The 17,981-nt window shown below is 37.9% G+C and overlaps 1 protein-coding gene across 1 annotated transcript in view; it reads right to left on the bottom strand.

Moving 5' to 3' along the window:
• SORBS2 (sorbin and SH3 domain containing 2) overlaps window positions 1–17,346 on the bottom strand; it is a 231,738-nt gene extending 214,392 nt beyond the window's left edge. The window contains exon 1 of the mRNA XM_055700755.1: window positions 16,792–17,346. The gene's annotated coding sequence lies outside the window, so the exon portion shown is untranslated. The remainder of the gene's footprint in view (window positions 1–16,791) is intronic.
• Between the last annotated feature and the right edge of the window lie 635 nt (window positions 17,347–17,981).

Raw genomic sequence — 17,981 nt, forward strand, 5'->3', positions numbered from 1 at the left:
GTTTTAACCCCCCCGGTGGCTCTTACAGCATTTGCAAATTACTCGCTTGCAATAACCAACTGAAAATACTGTACGGGCTGCCCGGTTATTTGCATGCCATGTACGTTTCCCATGCAACAGAGTATTAGTGGACTTTTTCATCAGCATTTTTTTTTTTTTATCCCTCAAAGCAGCAATGAAAAAGCTAAAAAAAAAAAAAATAGAAAATAATCAGTAAAATTCTGGTCAGAAGGCAACTCTGGAGTTCATCTAGTCACACCTACAGATAAGGGTAGGGAGATTTCCAAATTCTGGAAAGCAAAGATATATATGGATGACCAAAGGGCTGTAAAATACCAGTAGTAAGAATATTTGACAAAGATTCTTCACAACACAACTTCAACTGGGTCTTCAAGGAGTCTCAAGGTAAACTAGTAGGTATGCAGACGGTAAAACAGGTAGATTACATAAATTCCCACTGTTTGTGGATCACTGTAACCATATTAGCTTCACCTACATGAAGCCTAACTGTGGGCAGAATTATATTTAAATTTTCCTACAGAAGGAGGAATACACACCTATGGAACACATGTAAACATTCAGGTTTCTTGATACTTTAGACAGACATTAGGAAAAACTGATTTTTCAGGACAGTCAGGAAACATGCAGATTTAAGAGCTCTGTAGAATGAAACAGTTGAACCACAATGAAAACTGGGAAAGCAGAAGATGCAAGAGATTACTGAAACATGTCCATGAAAGTGTCTCGGATTTTTCACAAAATGTAACTTAATATTTTAATGTAAACATCCTTTGAAAAATCCTGGGTTGTTGTTTTGCTTTTTATCTCTCATGTCATTTGCCAGCTATTTCTCAAGTTCTTTCCTACCCATACAAATAAGTGTAAACATATCTGTTTAAACAAAAGCTTACTTAACATTGCTTCCTACCTTCTCTTGAAGAATAACACAGTTAACAGTACAACGTATGTCATTACAAAGCCACCTATGTCATTACAAATCACACTGTAAGATAAGATACCAAGCTGAACGGAGAAAGGTAAGTAGTTTCTGCCAGCCTTTATTTTTCTACAGCAGAAGTGAAAAGCCTCTATAGCAAATAATTCCTTCACAGGATTACTATGTCTGTGACAAATCTGAGCCAGTTACAGGGAAATTATATTTCAAAGTATGTAGTGAAAGTAACCGGCTGTTTTCATTACTGGATTAAAGCCAACCTAAAGAAATCTCCGGTTTACAGAAAGGGAAAACATAGGAGGCCTGAATTATGACCGCTAGACACCACTATACAGCTTCATCATAAGATTAATGTTACTCAAATTACAAATTTGTCCACCAGAAACAGAACTCTGCTACCCTTGACAGGAATTTAAATTTTGCTCACCTTTCTACAGAAAAGGTGGATTCCTCCCCATTTACCTGTAAAATCCAGCAATCAATCCAATATGAACAATAGCATCAACACTTTTTTCTGCCTGCATTTTCTGCAGCCTAAATATATTCATACAGGGTCAATTTCACACATTTCACATGTACACAACCCAGAGTAGTACAGTTCAGACAGCAGTAAGTTTGACAGTACATTTTTAAAAATCATAGGGATCAGATTCCTTCAGCTATTCAAATAAAGAATTTCATTTGAAGTATTTTAGCTTTCTTTTTTTCTAAACATGTTCAGGATAACGTGATTGCTAATAGTCAACCTTGATTTACGAAGGGGAAATCATGCTTAGCAAACTGACAACCATCTACAAGGAAATGACTGGCTCAGTGGATGAGGGGAGAACAGTAGTTGCACTCCTGATAAAGTCTTTCAGTCTCCTATAAAATCCTCACACTGATGAAATGCAGGCTAGGTAAGTGGTTTGTGAGATAGTCTAAAAAAAACCAGTTGAACTGCCAGGCCCACAGAGGCATGATCACAGCAGGTCACCAGTGCTGTACCCTACGGTGAATCTTCACTAATGGTCTGGGCAACACAACAGAGCGCACCTTCAGCTGCTTTGCAGGCAACACAAATCTGGGAAAGTGGTTGATATTACTAATTGGTTGTATTGCCATTCAGAGGGACCTCAACAGGATTGAGAAAGGAGCCAAGCAGCAGCTAACGGAGTTCCAAGGGAAGCATAAGGTCCTGCACCTGGAGAGAACTAGCTTCTTGCACTAATACACACTGGGGACCGATCAGCTGGAAAGCAACCCTGCCAAGAATGGCCTTGGGATCCTAGTGGAAAATACTCTGAACACAAACTAGCAAGCCATCCTTGCAAATAAGGCCAGTTGCATCCTGGACTACATTAGGAAGAGCACTGTGAACAGGATAAGGTAAATGACTATTCCCCTCAGCACTGGCCAGGCCACATCTTGTATACTGGCTCCAGTTCTGGGCGCCCCAGTTACATAAAAGTTAGGCACTTACTAGAGCAAGTCCAGCAAAGGGCCATGAAAGCAATTAAGGAACTGAAGCATCTTTCATATGAGAGTGAGCTGGGACTCTTCAGCTTGGAGACAAGGTTCATGTTGTGGGATCTTATGTGTATAAATATCTAATGGTATTTGTACACACACTATACATACATACACACACATAAAATTATAAAGACTGGGCAAGACCCTTCTCAGTGGTATCCAGTGATAGGACAAGAAGCCAAGGGCACAAACTGAAGCACCGAAAAATAAATTTAAATATAAGAGGAACTCCCCACTTCATTCTAAGAATAATCAGAAACTGACACAGGCTGCTCAGAAAGATTGTGGAGTCTCTAGTCTTAGAGATGTCTGAAACCCATCAGAACAGTCTTGGGCAGCTTGCACTAGTTGCATGTCCTTTCAAGGCAGGCAAGTTGGACCAGAAGATGTCCCTTCCAATATCAGCCATTCTGCAATTCTATCCTACATTCTCCTTCTGGAGTAAGGTAACCACAAAAAAAAAAAAAAAAAAAAAAAAAAAAAAAAAAAAAAAAAAAAAAAAACCACCACCCCAAAAAACCCACCCAAACCACACACAAAACAAAACAAACCCACCAAAAAAAACACCCTACCACCAAAAAAAAACCCAACCAACCAAAACCCAAACAGAAAGCCCCAACCCACCACTTTGGAAACAAAAATGCCATCCACTAAAGATTCCAGCCCCAACCCACCACTTTGGAAACAAAAATGCCATCCACTAAAGATTCCAGAGTGCTCTTCCCATTAAAACTGTGTATCTCATTCTGCAACAAACTATCTTACACAATAGTGACTTGGGTATTTATTGCATCCAATCCAACGAGGGGTAAGGAAGAATGACAGTATTTGTGGACTCATGATGCTACTGGGTAAAGACAGTATTGCCTGTCACACCATGTGACATTGTGTAGTTCTGTTTTGCTGTAAAATATCTTTGGGGACCAGTTACTAATGCAATCCATTGTTTTTGTATAACTGTAAAAAATACCAGCTATTGAAGCAATGATAATTAGGTCTACCCTTACAACAGAGTTGTTATGATTTAAGATTCTTTTCATGACTCAGTTTTACAGATTTGTAATTCTGATCTATGAATTTCAGACATCACTGCATAAGAATAAAAATTAACATGTGAAACCACTGTAAAGTTAGAAACCACAGAAAGGTTTTACCACTATTGAATAAGACTATGAAGTAACTCTACCAGCCTGTCATAGAGCTGTTTTATGTATCTGTCCTTGCTTGATTCAGTGTTCAAATGCAGGAAGAGCAAATGCATCGAACTGTCAATCTGGTTAATTAGCCACTCTTTCACAATGAAGTCCTGGCTTGCCCTGCAGTTCTTTTTATTAACCTTGGTAATCCTCTCTTCCTCCCAGACTCCAAAAGGCTCTCTGTACCAGATCCCTGCAGCAACACTTGGTCAACAGGCCTAGACTGGAGTTACTTCTTATTGACTTTTTTTTTTATTTATTTAGGAGTCACTTTCCATAAATCAAATCACTGCTCTTAAGTGAGCAAAACTGCTTTTTTAATTCATTAAGCAAACCTATTCCTCAAGTGCATTGAAAACAAAAACACGCTTACCATATGCTTCGCAAACAGCTAACTGCTCAGAACAAAAATTCAAGCAATTAGCAATGGTAATCAGAGTGGACATCTGTGACCCTCAACAGCAGTTTTCCTTTTATAAGGCCTGTTCCTTCTACCCATACCGATGGCTGTGATATACCCTGTACAGAAGCGTGTGGTGGCAATTTAGTCATCTTGCTTCAAGTGAACTGTTTCTAAGCTGTGTGTAATGTGATTATTTTCTTCCTTCAAATTTGCACACAAGGTGTAACAGTACACAGATAGGTCAACATAGCCAAGACCATACTTTGACCCACTGATTATAAGAACAGCTGCTAAGTTCAGTGCATATGCATAACAATAAACAATTTCACTGAACCGGGGAAATTGTTTTTTCAGCTTCGTACTTTAGGTTAAAGTAATTGTGCCCTAAAACCCAAACTACTGAAAGCTCCTACTAGGTCTATGCTGGATTACAATTCTGCAGTAACAGATCTACAAATCTGTGTCAAAATTTTTCTAACTGCAAATATTAAGTTCTCAATAAGGGGGGGGGGAGGTGTGCGGATTTACGAAATCCATGGTCTAATAAAAGAATTTTCCAAGGTTCTACAGAAAGCCCTGAACTTTTCCATCAATGCAAGAGTTTTAGTTGTGTCATAAAAGTTTACCTACACCTATAAATGCAACAACCACATAGGGTGTGTGGAGACTAATAAAAACAGCCACCAAAAAAAACCCACCCAAAAATAGAGTGGACTATCTGTTCTAGCTATTGCTATGTTTTAGACTGTTTTGACTGCCAAACCTGACATTTACATGCTACGAACTCTGAACTTTAAGATCGCGTTCATAATTTAGAATGAAACCATGTATTACATTTCCATTCATGGATAATATTTGATTATATGAATTTATGGAATAGTGCAGGCATTATACCTTCTTACTGTGAGACATTTCACATATGAAGTCATCAAGCCCTTATGATTAACATACCTCACTTCTTAGTGCAACACAGGGAAAATACTAAGGCTTTTGTCAAAGTTCAACTATTTCAGATGCACCCTGCTGCACTGAAATCAAGCTCATTTGAATAAGTAGTCAAAACTATAGCACCAAGTCAGGATCTGATCTTTTTCAAGGAAGCAAATTGAATTACAATAAGAAGTTGACGTAATTATCAACATGAAAATAAATTCTGGGCAATTTATAAAAAGTTAAGAGTCTGTACTGTAAGTGCTGTACAGTAAATAGAACATGAGGAAAATTGTTGTTCTGAATGCACTGTTATGCTAAAGATGAACTAATTCATGAAGGTGAGCAACTACCAGTTATCCAACTTGGAATTACGTGGGACAGCTCTTCAGAATGAAAAGCACTACACAAAGCAACATGCAAACTCACAGAAATACAAATATCTGTCAGTAAATACCACACACTGGCACCCAAGAATCTCCTCAAATACCTGTTTATAAACAGGCTGTATGAAGCCAGAGTTGCTGAAAGTTTTCCATCAAAATTAGTTTCTTACACAAAAGGGTAGATGCCTCAATATTTTACAATAATATTTTGATTCTGATGAGCTTCTCCAACTCTGAGGGAGATCCCAGTAGAAACCTGCCTAGCTCTTTGCCAGCAACACAGGTTTCCAGCCGCACCCCAGCCAGCATGGAATCTTGCGTTCCTCCCATGTGCTGGTTAAGAAGCTCCAGATGAACATCTAGACTCCTAACCATACATAGGTGAGGACCTGGTAACCTGGGAGCTGGCTTCTCAGGGCTTCTTGTTATCATTGTGTTTTGCAAATCCTGATACAGTCCACTGCTCTGTCCATGAGAGAAGGAAAGAAGAGATTTGATTCCTCTTGCTCTCCTGTCTTTACCTTCATATAAAGTATTAGAACATCCTTTTCAACAAAAACATTAATTTAGCCTTTTGTTTTGAACTGGAAATACTTAAAACACTTTAGTCAAGTGGAAACTGAGTCTCAATCAAGCTTAAGACAATCCAGTCATCAGCAGAGAAGCCACATTTCAGGAAAAGTCAGTCACATTAAAGCAGGACAAACTTTTCTCCTAAACATACACTGATGCTGGCAGGAAAGCTACAGATGAGTTAGCATTAACAAAGCCAATTGAGGTTGCTTTATAAAAGTTGTGTGAAAATACAGCAGGAAACTCTTTCAGACAATACTAAGATGAGGTCAAAGGAAACTGACAGACATAAAAAGCATACTCATTGCTATGGAAGACTGGGTCATAAGCATTAAGCTCATCCAAGGATAATCAAGGCCACAGAGGACACAGCAAAGATGGAACAGAGTAATGAAAGCATTACAACCAACAGAAAACACTGATTGAGGTTGATAATAAATTTGAAAATTCAAGACAGGATAACTGCTTAGCACTACCTATCAGCTAGTTAATACTTGAAGCAACGTACTATCGACAATATGGTTTCTTTCATGACTGTGGATCCCACTTTGCTCGCTATGTCAGATAGACAGGAAACTGTTAATTTGTTGAAAAGTGCAAGTTATAGAAGAAAAGAAACCCCCTTCCCTAGCTTTCACAACATTTCCATGTTAGAATACTACAATTCTCCGAGCCTTCTATCTTGTAGGACTTGTTCACACTAGGAAAAAGGGGCAGGCTCCAACTAGGAAACATCTGAACTTGGGAACTAACTTTCAACCATCTGCTTGCCAACTTGTGTTAAAATAACAAGTTGCTCCATTTCCACTAGGAATTCACCTTGTATTGAAATCACTGCATGAAAATTAACTAAGGATGAAAGGCCATACAGGTGGCTTCCACTGTTTGTTTTCACAGATTCTGTTGTATTTTCATCACTATGGATAGTAGAAGCCAACACAACCCTGATCCTGGAGTAAGTTACTAATGACACTAAAAGACACTATCTTTAACAGATACATTTTCCCATTAGTGTATTTTAAGGGTCATCATCATAATCAAGGAACCCTTCCAGACAAGAACAGTCAAGGGAAATAAATCTCATGACACCAATGACACTGTCGCATGAAATCCCAGGTTCCTTTCAAGCCCACTCCCCCAGAGGAGTGCTGCAGAATTCTTATTTTGATTCTGCTGAATTCATCTTTTGCCTGTAATTATGAAGGTACACACACCCCTGAAGTAGAAATGAAAAGTAGAAAAGTAGAAAGTATAGTTTTATGTAGATTTTATGCCCCCCCATGGGAAAAAACCCTCAGTGTAAATAATACATTCAGGGTGTTGGGGGGGGGAAGGTTGGTTGGTTTGTTTGGGTTTTTTTAAATCAACTCCTTCATAAATCCTAACATACTTAAAGAAAATCTTAATCATGTTAGACTTCAGCACAAACTATTTTGAAAAACAGATCTAACTGATAATCACAGCTTTCTTGGTCACACCCATGAAGTTGCAATCATGTAGAGGTTTACAGTAACAGATCAACATATGCTCTGTTCCCTTGTGCTCTGAAGATAAACAGCTTTAGAGATACTGCTTCCTTTTTGAACATAAAAGCCTTTGAAAGACTTTACTATAGAAGAGTTTGAGGTCTGCTGTATCTTGACACCAAGGTGTGGTACTGCACTTAGTAAAGTGGTGTTACTCAGAAACTAGGAAGTGCATGGCTGCTACAATGTGCAGCTAATTAGTATTGCTGGAATTAAGCTAAGAAAAGGTACAGAGCAGCCATACCAGGTGTGTTGCATATCAGATTACAAAATTATCAACACTCCTAGCATATGACTCACACCTGTCTCACAGTAAATATAAATTTCCTACAATAATATCCTAATTCTAATAAACATTTCTTAACGTAAGTATTGCTTGAGTCAAAGTTCTAAATAATTGTCTTGATACATCAAGAGCAAAACGCCTTAATGTCTCTAAAGAAAATTCTTAAGATTTCTTCCTTGCAGAGAAATCTGATTCATTAAAACAAATCCATCACATGTAAATACAGAAGTCTGCTTAAGACAGCAGACTTCGCTTAGCATTATACTTACACCTTTAACATACATGTGAAGTTACCTGTCTGCCTAAATAATTTTAATTTATAAGTGTATTGTGAAACATCATTTATATTGCTTTCTTTGCATTACAAAATTACTCACTTCCTCAAGTATCTGGAAGCTGCTTATGCTCCAAACTCAAAGACTATTAGTCAGCTCCAGTGACTACTTTTAGTAATTGTCAGCAAGTAAAACCTGAAATTATTTCCCACTTTAAGTAGGAAGAAAATAGTTGGGTTTGATGTGATCAATGTTTGATCTTAAAGACAAGAAGTAAATAATTGAAAATTAGTATCTCCACATCATTCCTTTCAAATATTCACTTATCTCATAACTCCCATGTAAGAAAGGGATATTTGATATCCTTAACCCCCTGATACCCATCCTAAGTAGCATATTAAGCTAAAACTGTCTTGAAACCTGCTGTGCTTCTGGAACAGATTGCCGTATCTACCATCTTCTGCAGTTTCCTTGTATTCTACTGAAGAAATAAATGCCAAACTTAAGCAGATTCACTTTGAAGACTACCATGTTCTTTCAAACAATAGCAAAGACAAGTGCCAAACTAGGCAGGCTATCTACAGGTCTCTGGAAGTTCTCACCTTTTAAGAAGTGTATCATGTAGACAGTACTTCCTGAAGAGCATAGACATTTAAGTTCCAGGAAGACAGCTAAGTTCAGCAGACTTGGAACAGTGGCAATAGCAACACACGCAGAAACACCTTCATAGGCTCATAGTCATGTATGAAGTACCTTCTCATCCACTCTAATTCACACTACTCTTGTATAATAATAGTGGCATCACCAGTTGTCAGTCCACACATTACAGAGTGAGTTCAGTTGCTCAGATGCCACGTGCTGTGCTCTGCGTAAACTACATTTCAGCATACTCTTCAGTCTGAACGAAACCTTTAAATCCTTCCTGCCTTTCAGGCAAACCTCTAACTAAAGCAACTCCTCATCTGTGTTCCCAACACCAGATGCAGAATTTCACATTTAAAAGGCTCATTAAAAAGTAGACACACACCCCTATTTTCTACATCTTAGGAATATGATACTCAAACTGAAGTAATACTTATTATATAAATATTAATTGTGGAGTGACAGACAGAACTCCAGGCTCACCTGTCTGGATGGATGCCTGTACTAAATACTTAAGTTACTGCCTATAACTAAGCTTTCCTGTACAACTTCAACAGACCAGGATTAAACACTAGGTATTTATACATCTTTCCAAACCACAGAAATATTATGTACCATCTAATATTATAATCTAAAGACTGAAAAGAAGCTATTTCCATAGACTAAAAATATCTTGCTTATCCAGCTCCATTAATAGCTTAGCAGCTAGGTCAAGCTATTAAACATTTGGATTGGCTTCCGAAACCTACACATGTAACTGATAGGCTGTTCCTACCAAACACTCCCCACAGAGACTGTGCTTAAAGAGGTATTTTCACTTATGGGACACCTTTTTGAAAAATTCTGTGGGCTCAAATACAACTGTATTTCTACACAGCTACCTGTGAAAAAAGTCAGTACAATCAAGGTCTGGCATCATTAGACTCCTTTCAGAAAATGTATTGTGAGAAAACTATTTTCCAACATTTAACTTACTTTCTTTGTGGAGCAGCTTATTACATGTAAGATGGGTAAAAATGCAGATGTATTTGGTTTATGTAGCAAGGTTTTGGTAGCTAGGGGGCTGCACGGGTGGTTTCTGTGACCAGACCTAAAGGCTGCCTCTATGCCAGACACAGCCCATTCCAGCCAGCTCCAAAATGACACACCACTGGCCAAAGTGGAGCCCATCAGCAATACTGGCAGCACCTCTGTGATAACATATTTAAGAAAAAGAAAAAATTGCTGTGAGAGAGAAATAAGTGTGAGAGAAACAATCCTGCAAACACCAAGGTCTGTGAAAAAGAATGAGAAGATGCTCCAGGCACTGTGAGCGGAGATGCCCCTGCAGCTCATGGAAGACCATGTCAGAACATAAATACACACTGCAGCCCACGGAGGACCCCATACCGCAGCGGGTGGACATGCCCTGAAGCAAACTACAGCCCATAGAGAGACCATGTTCTATATCAGGAGGCAAAAGAGTGAAGAGTGACGCTGAGCCTGGGCAGAGAGGGCATCAGGGGGAAGAAGTTTTTAGTTTTGTATTCAATTGGGGGAAAAAAAATAGTTTTCCCCAAGTCAAGTCTGTTTTGCCCATGATGCTAATTGGTGAGTGACCTTCCTGTCTTCATCCCAATCCATGAGGTTTCCATTTTATTTTCTCCTCCATCCCACTGAGAAGGAGAGAACAGCTTGGTGGGCATCAGGCAGCCAGATAAGGTTAACACACTATAGCAAAGCACAGAGTCAGGCCTTTAAAAAATAATCTCAAAGATCTGACAGTAGAGCTAGGGTTTTCCTGCTCCTGTTTTACTGGGGACACATCCATTAATGTGTCTGGATGGCCATGAAGGGATACACACCTGCATGGATGTCAACTCTACAGAAGAATTATGCTTGCACACTGAACACGGTCACAGCTATGTTCTACCAAAGATATATCAAACCCTAGACAGAAGCCTTCTTGACTCCGTTCTAAAGAAAGCTGGTTCAAGTGAGAAAACTGCTTTCAAGCTCATTTCAGTTGAGTGTTGTAACACATTCTTCCCCTTTGGGGCCGTATTTCATGTCCTAGGGTGACAACATTTATAAAGATAACTTTGGAAAAAATTGGTTTATGCAGACCAAATATGTGTTTCATACAGCTTTTAATTTCATGTTCAACATGATTGCTCAAAACTGTTAGTTTTAAAAATCTGGTAAGCTTAGTATTCAATTTAAGGTAATTTTTCCCTTTCGGAAGTGTCAAGTTTCTAATGCTTCCTTTTTCCTCTTCACCTCCAGCATTGGGGCAACTCAAAAACTGTTCCATCCCACAAAGTTTTGGCTTTGACAAGTCAACAGACAGTTAACATAAGAAACTGGTGTAAGAGCATTTAAATGGTTATAGTTTGTCTTTCAGGTAAAAGCTAGCTAGGCACTTATTTGAGATTAATTCAGACACACGTCACGGTTAAGGGACAGAAGTCTAGTTTGCCACAGGTTTCAGTAGCACCCAAACTAGTTTATCATAAAAGCCTCAGCACCAAATGGAAACTCATTTGACTATCTGTTCATCCAGCTTTTGTCTCCAAAATGTCAGCTGTTAATTTTTTGAAAGAATCATAACAGTAGTTCTATTACTGTAAGTGAATTCTCACTATTAAAATAATTTCATGCCTTAAGAATGTTGCATTGAAAAGACCTGTGCAGAAAAATGTCATTAGAAATACCCAAAGCAGATTAAACTGGTTCTCAGAGGTCATGTATTCAGGGACTGGATCAGTCTGATGGTGTCAATATAACTAATTGGTCCAGCAAAAGTACAGCATAACTTCTGTTTAAGTGCTTCTAGTCCTGTGTTAACTAGTATGAAGCTAGGTCAGTTCTCAGAGTGTACCTGAATGCTAACATAAGGCTAGAAGATGCTTATTAACTTCCATCTCAAAAGCATGTGTATTTTCATTCAAACATCTCAGTTCAATAAATCTTTATTCATGTTTTCATACCTTTTGGGTAAACCATTACAGTGCATATAAAAGAGTTTCTCTCAATCCATCCCCTTTCACAAAATATGAATAGACCACAACAAAACCCTGAATGCAAGCCAGTTCCCACCATTTCTGATGTTAGTTCAGGTCTTTTTAGGGGAATAGTTTCATAGAAGCTGGAGAATATCAGTTTACTTCAGCACACAGTAACTTCTGTCCTGGAATCTGCGTATTCATTAGCAGTCCACTTTTGCAAGATATTACATAGCTACTTGAAGTAATCTGAATCCAACAATTCACAATGCATTGAAAGCAGCAAATTCTCTTCAGCCTCAGCTTTTCAATACACCCTCTCTCATTTAACAGGAGCCTGCAAAATATTATTTCTGCCTGGTCTTTTAAAGTGAAATAACCATAGGGAATTACAGCAGTTACAACTACCCTAATTTAAAACAGTAAGTGTGAAATTTTAGGGGACATAAAAAACATAAGAGTAACAGCTATGTTAAAACCCAAGTTTTAAAAATAATACTTAAAAATAAAAAAACAACACAAAAATGAGCTACTGAGGACTCTTTAAAATATTAAGCATTACAATCCAGTATGGACATCATAGGTGCTCCTAGTCAGTGATACCCTTAAGCTTCAGCCATTTGTGTATTTTTACATTACTGGTCAAAAAACCCTGATCAGTTTTACATGACTTTTACGATGTGTTTACATCACTAACACATTAGCAGGATGCCAAGGTTATTTATTTTAGGTAAAAGTTTTTCTATCAGGCCTTCAGAAAAGGTGTCCCCCCCACCCCTTAGTTCTCACAATCATAGAGCAGCTCTTTCAGGGCATGCCTTAGTTCATGGGTCAAGATACCCTCTTATCATCCTAGGAAATATTAACTAATGGTTCCAGGCAACAGCTCAATGTATTTCTGATTTTAGACCCTACTTCTAAGGTCCCAAAGTCTCCCTTATACACTGTGATGTAAGACTAACCACGGAGCACTAAATGTAATGGCATTAAAACAAAACACCCTAGTATTTATTCTAAGTAACAAAGTCCTTCGTGGGGTATTAATCCTAAATACATTTAGGTCCAAAACTCTGTGGTGGAGGTGGAACTGAGCGCTTTATTCTTCTACAGCATTATTCTAACCAAAACTGTCATCCAACTTGATTCTACAGGATTTTCGACAGTTTAGGCTAGCTGGTTAACATGCATTCCTTACTCCATCAGAAAAGCTGAGCATTACTTTCATATACATTTGTTCATTGTTATCTATAGAGGTTTTATAAACAAAGTTGTCAAAGTCTAGATAAATCAGTGCACATGTACATAACATTCTATTTCCCTTATGTTCTGATTTAGTGTCTTGGCCAAATTCTTCACTGAAGACATACAAGCATTATCCTGAAAAATGTAAAAAACACTCTATAGTGGAAAAAGCCACTATATTAGAAGGCATGGTGACATTAGGGAAAAGCAAGAACTTGAAACTTCAGTGCCTGTATACAGCCTGCACGTGGCCAATGCACACTACATAAAATGCATATGTACATATATAATAGAACTCAGCATCTGTATGAACACCATACTGAATCAATATGATGTTGGCATATCTAACAATGTGGCTGAGAAGACAAGACATTATTAAGTTTGTCTGCCTGTATTTCACAGCAACTGGTAATAGTCCCCTGCCAGAGCAGGATTTGTATATTATTGAACGCAGCATAAGGAAAAAATTATCTTCTGGGGAAATACAAAGTGAACAACCCGATTATTAGGATACTGCAGAAAAGCATTTACCATTAATTTGACAGATGTGATTATATGCAGCATACAACAAATGAACTATAAAATGTATTATAATTATATGGTACAGGTTCAGTCTGGTTTAGCTTTTCTCAGTAATACTGCAAGGATTGCGACTGTTTTGTAAAACACTCATTTCAGTTATTTCAAGAGTCTAAGCTAACTCAAATGATATTACTCATTTTAGTGGAGACTGGTTAGAATTTTCATGTTGCAGAGAACCAAGGTGTATATTGAAGGAATGAATATACACTTACCTCCCTCCCTCAAAAATCTTGAAATCTAGTAGAAGCAGCAGCTTTTCTTTTTCACCAAGTTACGGCAACACCTTATGTCGCATTTGAATCACTCTCCACAACACTTATAGCTCAGGATAAGCTTATCAACTTTCATGCAGGAAAACTGAAAGATCTGCTACACCATTCATCAAGAACACCATTCATTCACTGCTCCTCCCAAATACACTTTCACCTAACCACTCCAACAGAGCACAGCGATCCAACAACTGAGAGATATTTTGAGAATCCCTAGACACACAGATCATTTTCTGACCAGTACTGGCAAGCTTCCTCATAGTTTTATCTCAAGGAGGACACAGCACTTGCATAGACTACTAAAGCAGATTTGTTCTTCTAGATTCCAGATTATTATGTCTAAATCTTCATGATGCATCTAAGTTTTCACCTGTACAGTGGATAGTGATATTAATATTTATACATTATTCCTAATAGTTATTCCATAAACTAATCTTGAGGATTAATTCCTTGATATCTAAATGCTGTTTTGGCACTTAGAGCACTACAAAGTCGCTACAAAGTGTCAAATGCAAGCAGGATTTTATGAAAGGACTCCCTGAAGCACTAGAACTCTAGGTCTATATAAATACCGTTCACACACTTTTGTGCAGTATTTGGTGTGTTTCACAGACTTTCTGGCAAGAGCTACAAACCCCTGCTTCCCCATGTCTGTTGCCATGAAACACAGAGCCCATTTTTTAAGCTTTTATCACACAGTTGTAAGCACTACCTTCATACAAAAACAGCTTGGCACATTCTGTACGCCATACCAGTCAGACTTACAAGCAGGCACATTTCTACAGAAAGAACATGTGCTCAATATCCAATTAAGTATACACAAAGTGTGTACATGTCTACAAAAAACACGATTTTAAGTCTAACAAGCACAAGAAATTAAAACAAAAATTTTAGAACAATTTGGCTTTGTCTGAACTGAGATAATGTATTTATATGATAACCTTGAGGCATTTGTGATTATGTCAATTGATCCTTCACTTCTCTAAAGGTTAATCTTCCCCTCCTGACACTATCCTTTCTCCTTACTAGTAATAGTACTAATTACTTAAAGACTGTGTTTTTCAAGCAAGGCATTTAATAGAAACACTATATCTGATAGCTGGCTACTCAAACAGCTAAATTCCAGTAAATATGAAGCAATACCAGATAAAGTAGTTATTTTGTTTACTTATTTCAATACACCATCTATTATCTCCTCTCAAATAATATAGCTAACACAAATAACTGAGATCACCAATTAGATAGTTTTAATTTGGTTACAGAAAGATTTGCCAGTATTTCTTTTTAGCTAATATCCTATTTATTAATTTTAAGCAATTGACATTACAAACTATCTTTAATCTCTGATACATCAGGTTATATGTGTAAATAGAGATACAAGTAATAACCAATTTGAGGGTCTACACAAGAAAGAAAACATATAGAAATCCAAAAAGCTTAACTTCTTACTGAAGCTATGATTACCTAGTGTGTGATATGCTCTGAAGTATGAATTTTATCTGTTTATAAGCTAATATTTGTAAGTATCCCTCAAGAACATCAATGACACCATTTGCTGGGTAGATAGACCATCTTGGTTTATTTTTTTACTGAAAAGACAGTTTCTTCAGTTTATTATGCAAAGATATAAATTGCTAATTTACCACAAGACAAGGAATACTTTTGAAGAGAAAGATGCAAGTGTACTACCGAATACAAGTTTCAGCTCTAAAAGTAATCCAATTTTCACAAATTTTTAAGTAGGGAAATAAAGAATGTAACAATTGCTAAGGAAACTGATTTTTAAACATATTCATGGGGCACTGATGCCATTAATCCTATGACACACTACATTGGACTAGGTGCAGGGTCACTAGAGTGCTGCACACCTTTCACGACAGAGTTCGGTCCAGTTCTAGCACAATCCTGTGAAGCACGGTGTGGATAACAGGTCTATGGTGTCATGTATTTTATGCTACATATCCATTTTGTCTAGCTGCATTACTTGTTAATGGAAACATAGCCAAAGCCTCTCTATAAATTATTTTTTTTTATGTACCATTAACAGCGAGATCTTAAAATTTGTACTGTTACTCACTAGAGCTATAAAGAAAACATTGTTGGTTTTATTTACTTTACAGATGAAACAGAAACGGATGCCTTAACCTTCTTCTAATGGAGTTTCTTAATAAGGTTTTAATAAAGATGTTCCCACACCTCCTGTCCCTCACTCCACAACTGGAGTACTATGGTTCTTTATCTTCTTGTAGATCTATAGGAAAAGCAGGCCCCTTTTGTGCTCCCTTATCCCATTTAACTAAATATACATTCATGACAGAATATTTGTGCCTTTTAAATGCATTCCTATGCTACTACTGACACAATTAATTCATCATGCCCTCCATTAAAGACAAAAAGGCATGACCATACTAAAGAGGAAGGGTAGGGACTAGACAAATGAGAAATTAACACAAATTATCAAAGACAGATACAGATGCATTTGCTTAGTTCCATTCAAAAGATGTTGTTATTAGCAAGAAAATTAGTAGCTTACACACAAATCTTTAAAAATGACAAAGTTCAGTTTAAGACTGCACCGAAACTGGAAAATAGTTAGATATTCTGTTTTGCAGGAACTTCAACTATTTTTGGTGGTTTTTTTAATTGTAGTATTCAATTTATTTTAATGTGAAAACCCAAAGAAAGCCACCTTGCACTGAAATACTGACACAAACCAAAACACAAACTCTTTCCCACCTGCACATTTCCGAAATGAGACACCACTTGTTGTCAGGCTCCGGTAAGAACATGACACATAAATCACCACCCTTTGAGCCCAGTCATGCAATTTTGTTTCATTTATTTTTTTTTAACGCATTCTAGATGTTTACCCATCTAGATAACACTATCCTAACTTGGATGTGAGCTTACATACTATGTGAGACCGTATACAAAGCCCTTGCAGTGAAGGTAAATTACTTTCACCCGCACTATCCATAACATGGTCACATCATCCCAGAAGACAATCAAGTTTAGTCAGGCAAGACTTACCCGTGATAAATTCATGCTGCCTCTTCCAAATCACTGCCTTCATGTGCTCATGTGCTCAAAGAGGACTTATTCCATGATATTCTCAGGGATCAAAGTCAAGTTGATCAGTCTGTACTTCACAGGATTAAACCCTCGTGCCTTTTTTAGAGAGGGAATACAAGATTTTCCCTTCTCTAGTTATCAGGAACTTCTGATCTCCCTAAGTTTTCAAAGACCAAAGACAGCAGCCTTGAAAGGACAGCACAGAGTTTTCTCAGCGAGCTTACATACAGCCCACCAAAACCTCTGTTTTGAATTCCAGAAGAAATCCCTGACAACTCTCATCCAATTACTGCTGGTAGCTCTTCTCCTTCAAACCTTTCACTGAGAGGCCTGGGAGTCCTTGTTAGTAAAACCTAAGTAGCAAGTACTTCAGCCTTATCCATGTGTACTGTCACTCAATGATGCACACCCCTCGGCAGCAGTTGCATTTCCCATGTTCAGCCTACTAACGCAGCTGCAGCCTTTCTTGTTTCCCCTTTCAAGTCTCAATTCCAGTTGAGCTATGGCTTTCTCAACAACATGCTTACATGGTCAGTATTTCCAAATTCCTCCCCAGCAGTATGTCCCTCCTACTTCCTCCAGTATACTTTTTGCACTGGCATTTTTTATAAGTTCCTGTTTAGCCAAACCAGTCTCCCAGTACGTGTGCTTTCCTGATCATCAGGACAGCCTGTTCCTGCACTTACACATGCCTTAAGTTGTCAGCTTTTTCCACTGCTTTTGGACTTCAGAGTTACCTCCTCCCATGGTATCCCACCTACCAGTTTCCTGAATAAGCCAAAGGTTGCTGGCCTGAAATATACCTTGGAGTAATGCCATTTCCAGGACTGGGACTTTAGATGAGTCTAAAATCTAAGTGTAAACATTAATGTGGGCACATATAGTAATGACCTGTATTTACAAGTTTAGTAACGGAACTAAGCTACTGAATCATCAATCTCATTATCAAGGTGCCGAGTTGGACCACCTGAAGTACCTCACCCAATTTCTCAAGCACAAAAGAAATAATCTTTATTGAAAAAGCAAGCTATTCTAACCTGACAGCCCCTTCTATATCCAGATTTAGGCACACCAAGGAAGTGAACATTTGAAATTTATTTGTAGCTTAACTTACACTTCTGTAGATACAAGCTTTGGATGAATTCTCT

The sequence above is a fragment of the Falco cherrug genome, chromosome 1 (assembly GCF_023634085.1).
Source record: "Falco cherrug isolate bFalChe1 chromosome 1, bFalChe1.pri, whole genome shotgun sequence".
NCBI lineage: Eukaryota > Metazoa > Chordata > Aves > Falconiformes > Falconidae > Falco > Falco cherrug.